Genomic DNA, 8,141 nt, shown 5'->3' on the forward strand with positions numbered 1-8,141 from the left:
GTAGATTGCTGGTCATGTGTTTGATATCCCTGGATTCAAAGACTTCTAAGACCTCTTCTAGTTCTAAATCCTAGGAGAACCTTTTCTACCTTTTAATCAGACTAGCTTGATAGTTATTTGGGGGAACCAAGTCTAAATCATGGATGACCTTAAATGACAACTGTGGGTTCAAATGGGCCACCAATTTCATCCAGCATCTTATAACTCACCAGAAGGTCCTGCTGTTGGATCTGCAATTGACAGCAATGGAAAACTATGAAGCATTGCTTCTTTGGCTGTTGGTCCTAGACCACCCACCACCATCAAGCAGCCCCATAAATCCAGGACAAAGAACAGATAACCTCTGTCCTATGTGGATTAGTACTCCCATAAGCTCATTGCTCTGTATGTGGACCTATCTGGATTGCCCTCCAGGATATTGCTCCCATCTAGCCTGCTTCATTCAGAATCCATAAATTCTCTGTTTCCTCTTGTCCATGGACACTGCAGTCTTCCTTGACATTCTTGTCTGAGTCAAGACATTTAGCTTTGATCTCCAGATAAGCTGTTTTCTTTCACCCAGAAGTCATGACTGCTTTTGAACATCCAAGAAACCACATTTCTTTTCCCCATACCCACCCAGCGTTCCTTCATTCTATCTACATAGATCTTGCTACCCTCCTCTTCCCTTTTGCCTTTGAAAGACAATGTGGTTCAATAGATATTGGAGCCTGGTTCTTTAGACACCTCCTATTCTCTATATGACCCTAGACAAGACACCTTACTTTTCTGAACCTTGATTTTCTCATCTTTAAAATAAGAGGTTTAAATTTTGTCTTGAAATCTCCTTTTACTCTAACTCTGATAACTTGGACTTTTCTTTGTCCTCATAATTTACAGTACTCATACCCATGCTGACCTCCAAAGCATGATTCCTTAATCCTGTTGGCAACATGTAAGAAATGATAAGCAGGAGGAGTTCAGAAAAACCTGGAAAGTCTTAAATGAACTGAAACAGAGTGAAATAAGTGGAACAGGAGAACACTGTAACACAGTTATCGCAATACTGTATGATGAACAACTGTGAATAACAGTTATTCTCAGCAAAATGCAATGTTCCAAAACAATTCCAAAGGACTGACAATAAAAAAAAATGCCATCTACTTCTAGAGAAAAAACTGATGGAGTCTGAATCCAGAACAAAGCAAACTTTTTTCACTTTTTCTTAATTTTTTAAATTGGAATTTCCTTCCATAAAAGAATTAGTATGGAAAAATGTTTTACATGATTGTACATGTAAAATCTATACCACATTGATTACCAATTTAACTAGAGTGGGGGGAAAATTCAAGACTCAAAATTATTTTTAAATTTTTGGAATCTTTTTACATGAAGGTGGTGATGGGGAACAAATTAAATTTTTAAATTTAAATTTTAAGGTAGAATCTGCTAAGTCATGTGTGATCCTGACTGTAGCTCCATGATATTTGAATTGTTACTTTCTGGCTGCTTGCAGTATTTTCTCCTTGATCTGGGAGCTCTTAAATTTGGGAGAGTTGTTATTTAGGGATTTATTTCAGGAGAGGATCAGTGGATTCTTTCAATTTATATTTTATCCTCTTGCTCAAGAACATCAGGGTAGTTTTCTTTGATAATTTCTCATAATACTATGTCTCAAAGTTGGGTTGGGCCCAAGTTCAGATCCTGGAGTAGTAGAGGTGGTGTTGGAGTGGGGCTTGCTGTTGGCTTATATCAATACTCTTTGATGTAATCTTACTGCAGGCTATGTTTCCCTCTAACTCCTGTGAACAGGACCCTTTCTGCCTGTTTTCCAAGTTGTTTTCTGCATTTCTGTAATATAATTGCTTCACTCCTCTCCTACCTGTCTTTCTAATATTCATTTTGAAGCATTATTTTAATGTTGGTTGGAGAGGATTCATAGAGAGGTTTAAGCTTTCCATGCCTCTACTCTACCATCTTTTACATGAACATTTTTAAAAATACTTTTGGCAACAAGTGTGGAAAGAGAGTTCAACTGGGCCTGTACCAGGAAGGAATATCTCACATCTCGTAAGGCAAAAATAAGTACTTAAGTAATTTTTTCATTTATTAACTTCAGTGCTCTTGTGCTCAGGTCAAATCAGCTTACTCTTTATAAGACTTACAGTGTAATATGTAATAGAGAAGGACAAAGAAGAATGGGTAAGACTCTCTGAAGCTGCTTAGATGTTGGGATCCAAATATTTCTTCTTTCTCTCCTGGCATTGTGTGAGGCCCTGACTGCTTTACCTCCAGAAGGATACTCAAGAGGCTTTAGACTATTTCTCTTTTTCCCTAGGTGTCTTCTGTAGTCCATGAATGGTTAGATCCTACATGATCAGCACTTCATGACAGCCAGAATACAGAGAACTTCCAAGGGGGGAATCTGAGACGTAATATGTAGATTCTGTAGCTTCCACTTCATACCTGGTAGAACGGAGGAAAAAAGCAGCAAGAATTACACAATATTCACAGAACTTAATTTAATCATTGTTGCTTAATATCCTTTGTTTAATGTAATGGAACTGGAAGAACTGTATCAAATACATGTTGATATTCTTGCTATATATGAAGATCCCTTTTGGATCTGGTTTGTATGATTCTATAAAATCATTAATTCATTCAAGAAACATTTAAGAAGAAACTACTATGTGCCAAATACTGTGCTAATTGCTAAGGATACAAAGAAAGCCCTCTCCCCCCACCAAAGCCCTATTCTTAAAGAATTCAGCCTAATGGAAGTAGGGAAGGGAATGAGAATTTAGGTAGTACATACTATAGTAGCAGTGTGGAAAATTAATATTGAATTGGGATATTTTTTGAGAAATCTTTCCCTTTTAATTCGACCCCAAACAATTTTATTTTAAACAAAACAAAACAAAAGTTTCTCACCCAGGCTATGAAATTGGGTTAAGTCCTCCCTTCTTTTGTCCTTGTTAAGGATAATAGGGTAACAACCTTGTTTCATGAAACCCCAAATTGATCCTTGTCTCTGATAATTTCCTTTTTTAAAAAAAAACCTTACCTTCTGTCTTAGAATCACTATTGTGTATTGGTTCTAAGGCAGAAGAATGGTAAGGGCTAGGCAATGGGGGTCAAGTGACTTGCCCAGGGTAACCCAGCTAGGAAGTGTCTGAGGCCAGATTTGAACCTAGGACTTCTCATCTCTAGGCTGGCTCTCAACCCACTGAGCACCCAGCTGCCCCCTGATAATTTGCTTTTGAGAAATCCCCAACTACCCCTGTTCCAGACTGAACAATAAACCATCAAGCATCCACTGATCACCCTAGGAAATATTAGCAGATGTAACCAAATCTTAAAAATCTTTTTAAAAATTTTATTTAATTAATTAATTTAGAATATTTTCCCATGGTTACAAGATTCATGTTCTTTTAAATATCTTTCTTGTCTTCTTAGTTTCTCTTATTGTATCTAGGTGGCTCTGGAGTATTCTAATCTCTGATTACATCCTTTTCATCAAGTCTCTGTGTAACCAGTCAGTTGTTCCTCTTTGCCCATATTCCCTAAGGCAGTGTTAATGAAGGTCTTCAAGTTCCCATGCCCAAACTGCAACTTCAAGTTGCCTGTGAGCCCCCTACATTATCCCAGAGAATGGAGGGAGGAAGTATTCACTTTGGGTGGCTGAACAGAGGGGTAGAAGATGTAAAAAATGTCCTCAGGTACTGGGAAGAGGGAGAACAGAGCAGCTCCCCCAGTGTCAGCTCGGCACATGTGCCAATACTTTGCCAATGCTGCCCTAAGGTATACATACATATAACTGGAAGGTCTTTAGTTCAAAGGAGATTCGCATTACCGGTGTCTTTTCCAGAGACAGTATTCTCCGAAGTCCTATGGCTCTGGGTAGTATGTGGTGTCCATTTGAGCATTGTTTCCCTTGTTCTGTTCTAACTACTTTGGTAGTTCTGTGTTTTTTCAGATTGACAGGAGTTAAGGGCGTATCCCTGGGCTGACTTTTGTTATAGGCAGGGTGACGCCCTGCTCTTTATTTGTGTGTAAACAAGAACACTCTTGGGTGATGACATCAGCTAGCTCCATTGGGAAGATGCACTAGGCAGCCATGTTGGACAGCCATATAGTGGATCTCAAGGTGTCCTTTTGACACTCCCTGTCCTGTGATGAAGTAGCTCAGGTTTCTGACTGCACTTCCTGAGTTCCTGTTTTTTGATCAGAGATGTGCAGGGGAAGGACTAAACGATGACGCCTAGAGTGATATCTATTGGCTTGTGCAGTGTCTCTCTTTTTCTTCTCCAGCCGAGCTGCCCACACTTATGCCTCTCTCTTGGGTTCTGCTTTTTGCCCTACTGGCATTATCTGGTTTCTGTTCAGATTGTGGAAAGAGTCCACTGGCTAATTAGATCTCCTTGAGTGGTCTTTCAATAAATTAATTTTAAAATATAATATATACAACCTCCAGAGAACTCCACTCATCATCCCAGAGAATGTGCAAAACACTTTTACAAATATTATGTCACTTGATCCATACAACAACCCTATGAGATAGGTGCCATTATTCTGTCCATTTTATAGTTGAGGAAATGGAGACAAACGAGATTAAGTGACTTGCCCAGGGTCACACAGCTAGTAAATGTCTGGGGCCAGATTTGAAGTAACCAGAAGGAAGAAGTCTTAGCTAAATGAAAGGATGGCTGCAGCTTTTCCTGGGGAGAGGCAAGCAAAGAAGTGGTTGGAATTGCTTTTTCCTTGTGTTTCAGGCTTTTCTTCTTCAAGAATCACTTTCATTGATGGTTTTGAACTCCTTCTTGAGATCCCTCTCATAGCATGGACCCACTTTACCTCCCCAGCCAACCTTACTATATCTGATCTACTTGAGAACAATGACCATATTCCAATCAGACCAGTTTCCTCACCGACATGTATAGTCTTCTAAGATTTCAAAACAATTTACATCCATAATTTAATCTGATATTTGCAACACTCCCATAATAATACAATAATAATAATAATAGGTAGCATTCGTATAGCACCTGAAGATTTGCAAAACACTTTACAAATATAAATCAAATTTTATAAGATAATAATTCATATAATTATACAATAATTGCTATCACACCCATTTTAAAGATCAGGAAACTGAGGTTCAGAAATATTAAGTGACTTGCCCATAATCCCACAGCTAATAAACATTAGAAATGAAGTTCAAACCCAAATCTTCCATACTGAGTCTTCTATTGCCCCACTCTTGTGCTCAGTTGTCCCACAGTTTGCCTCTCTTACTTTGTATGTGCTTCTCTTTTGGCTCTGATGGTCCTTTCTCTTTCCTTTCCTTCTATATATTCAAATTCTATAGATTCGTCAAAGCCCAGTTAGATTTCCAATTGCCTCCATTATGTTGCCTCTGTTGACTCTAGTCCATTATAATCTCTTCCTTCCCTGAGCGCCCACGAAGGACCGACTCTGTAGGTCATAGTTTTATGTATCAACTTTATCTCCATCACTGAAGTGTGAGCACTTTGAGAGGTCCAGCAGGCAAAAACGGCTTTCTTTATATCACTCCAAAGTATCTAGCTTAGCACTCACTCTTATTTGGGATTCAACTAATATTTATTGGTTGGTTGACTTGTTAAATCACCTTCTTATCAAAGTATCTGTTGGTTTGGCTAACTATTGATTCCAAGACAGAAGGTAAGGGTTTAAAAAAAAAAGATGGCAACCAAGTAGAAATGGTTCTAAGACAGAAGAGTGTTGAGGGCTAGGCAATGATTTACCCAGGGTCACACAGCTGGGAGGTATCTGAGGTCACATTTGAACCCAGGACCTCCCATCTCTAGGCCTGGCTCTCAATCCACTGAGCCACCCAGCTGCCCCCTGTTTTTTTTTTTTTTAATGAGATTTCTGTTCCTGCTTTTTATCTGTATTACTTCTATTCTACCCCAATTTCTACTCAAATCCATTCAGAAAATATACTTCTGAATACTATGAAAAGTCTAGGCACAGGAGCAGCCGAGAGAGCACCAGGCCTAGAGCCATAAGAATCTTGGTTCAAATTTGGCCTCAGACTTCATAGCTATGTGACCCTAGCCAAGTCACTTGACCCTGTTAGTCTAATCCTTGCCCTTCTACCTTAGAATTGTCTAAGACAGAAAGTAAGGTTCAACTGCAACAACAGAAAAGTCTAAGCACAAAGTAGGCACAGGTTCCTGCACCCTGGAAAAAGTTGTGAAAAGCAACTTTGTGTTTTCTGGGAGATTGTTCATTCGATCGCCTTGAGATTTCCAAGGGAAGACTCCAAATTCTCACTCTCCTAAGAGTTTTAGAAGAATGTTTGTTCATGACTCTTTGTTCCTAATCCTGTGTAAAGCAGATTCTCTTATATGTTCCCCTGAGGGCCAATGTGGCAAACCCTAGTTTGAATCACATTTCTATTACTTTTCCAAGATGAAGCCAGTCTGCTTGTTCCCTCCCAACTCTGCAGAGAACTGGTTTGCCAAGTCATGGTAATGATGTCATTAGAGCATCAGGTTTAAGATGAAAATGCACCTTTTGTGTTTCTCTCCGGACCATATTGGGCATTTTCCTTCAAATTTAGGAAAAGAGTATGTACAAACCTCTTTTTTTTTTAAACCCTCACCTTCTGTCTTAGAATCAATACTGTTTATTGATTCTAAGGCAGAAGAGTGGTAAGGGCTAGGCAATGGAGGTCAAGTGACTTGCCCAGGGTCACACAGCTAGGAAGTGTCTGAGGCCAGATTTGAACCCAGGACCTCCCATCTCTGGGCTTGACTCTCCATCCACTAAGCCACCCAGCTGCCCCCTACAAACCCCATTTTCAGGAAATTCTAAAAGAAGGGTTCATCTTATTTTGTTTCACCTCCAGGGGAAGAACTAGGAACAGTGAACAGAAGCTCCAAAGAGGCAGACTTAGGTTTGATGTCAGGAAGGACTTTAGTGAGAGCTGTCCAAAATGTGATGGGATGCCTGGGGAGATGGCAGGTTACCCTTCACTGGATGTCTTTAAGAAAAGGCTGCATGACCCTTGTTACAGAGAAGATTGTTTTTCAAGTCCTGTTTGCAATCCATTAGATTATAAGCTTCTTGAGGGCTGCCAAGAGGGGGGCAGGTAAGCAAGGAGAATTTTTCACCTGACTTTCATGTATCTATGAGCACATGGTGACCATTTATTCTATGATTGTTCTTTCCAGATTTTAGACAACAGAGAATCTGTAATTGTCCAGATTATGACCTTGGGAGTTTGGGAAGATCACAAAACAATAATAGGAATAATAACTAGCACTTGTATGCTATGTTAAGGTGTGCAAAGCAATGTGTGTGTGTGTGATCATCTCAGAAGTCTCAGCAGAAACTGGAATCAGTGGCAAAGTCCACCAGAGACAGGGCAATGACCAATAAAAATGAATGTTCCTGAAGACAGATGTAGAGAGACAGTTACTGAGGACAGTGGAGGAGTTATGGATTGTGATCCCTCTTGAGGGAGAAAAGTGTTGGTTTTAGACTAGAAAGATCAATGCTCAGAACCTGTCGGAGACCTAGACCCAAGGGGAAGAGTCTATGAAAGAAGAAAAGGACTTTAAGGGTCAGGAATCAATATCTATCCCTTAGTCACATATATGCTCTATAGTGTGACTCTCGGCTTTTGTATTTTATGTTTGAACCTACATTCCCCAGGTAACTTATATGTGCCAGGAAAGAGCATGTCCCCAGTTTGGGATGTATTATTTTATAATCACCGTTCTTGTTATATTGTCTTAGTAAATCCCTTTTATAAAAACTAATAAAGTTCTACTGGTAAATTGATAATGAAGAGCACTCCAAATGGGGGCTCATGTATGGCAGTACTAGAATGTTGAATAGTAGTCATTCACCCTCTAGGCAATTAGCCTCTGTAATGTAAGCTAAAAGTGGGGAAGTTTCCCAGAGGAGTCACTCCATTAGTGACATCAAAACTAGAATCCAAGCTCTGTTCTCTTGTTATTTCAGCTATCATAGAAAGCCTCTCTTCTTCACTGATTAATCCTTTTCTTCTTCCTCTGACAGAATGCTTAAAACAATTTAAGCTCATAAAAAGCATTAAGTAGGTCAGGACTTGAACACCTCTCATCTAGGACTTAAATTCAGTCCTGAAG

This window comes from Monodelphis domestica, chromosome 5 (genome assembly GCF_027887165.1).
Source record: "Monodelphis domestica isolate mMonDom1 chromosome 5, mMonDom1.pri, whole genome shotgun sequence".
NCBI lineage: Eukaryota > Metazoa > Chordata > Mammalia > Didelphimorphia > Didelphidae > Monodelphis > Monodelphis domestica.